The following is a 732-nucleotide window of genomic DNA, read 5'->3' on the forward strand; positions in this document are numbered from 1 at the left end:
TTCTTTCTTTCTTTTTTTTAAAAATTAGTTTCAGGTGTACAAAGCAACACAATAGTTAGACATTTACACCCCTCACAAAGTGATAACTCCCCCAATCTACTACCCCTCTGACATCGTATGTAGCTGTTACAATTCCATTGACTATATTCCCTATGCTGTACTCCACATCCCGTGACTATATGTATATATATATATTTTTTTTTTCTTTTTATTTTTTTTCTTACAGTTGACATTCAATATTATTCTACTTCAGCTTCAGTTGTACAGCAAGCACATTGGTCATAAAAATATGGAATGCTTCATGAAGTTGTGTGTCATCCTTGCACAAGGTCTGTGCTCTTCTTCTCCGATTGTTCCAGTTTTAGTATATGTGCTGCGGAAGGGAGCACAGACATTCTTGACAAAGGAGAAAAGACAGGAGTTGGAGTATTAGATTTCAGAAGTGAGAATGGGTGATTTACAGGTAGGTGAGGAAGAGCAGAACACACAAGGCGGGCAAATTCTTGCTAGAAACTTGCCACTCAGAAACAACACGGGGTATTTAGCTAACAGGTGCCTACCTAATGTCCTCTTTGTATCATACTTAATTCAAATTCGGCTAAGGCAGCATTCTAAGATTTCCTGTCTGAATCTCTTGGGCAGGAAAGAGGGAGGCTCAAAGGTTCTTTCTGAGTCTTGTTTGTTAATAAACAGCTTAAAATCAATATCCCAAAAAGCAGCTTCAGGGTGGCA

General features: G+C 38.4%; 1 non-coding gene across 1 annotated transcript; it reads right to left on the reverse strand.

Moving 5' to 3' along the window:
- Positions 1–283: 283 nt before the first annotated feature.
- LOC141569766 (U6 spliceosomal RNA) lies at positions 284–389 on the reverse strand. Its single transcript, XR_012493566.1, has one exon. It is a non-coding gene; the product is annotated as a U6 spliceosomal RNA (small nuclear RNA).
- Between the last annotated feature and the right edge of the window lie 343 nt (positions 390–732).

The sequence above is a fragment of the Rhinolophus sinicus genome, chromosome 18, assembly GCF_057876585.1.
Source record: "Rhinolophus sinicus isolate RSI-liver-muscle chromosome 18, RSI-T2T, whole genome shotgun sequence".
Classification (NCBI taxonomy): Eukaryota; Metazoa; Chordata; class Mammalia; order Chiroptera; family Rhinolophidae; genus Rhinolophus; species Rhinolophus sinicus.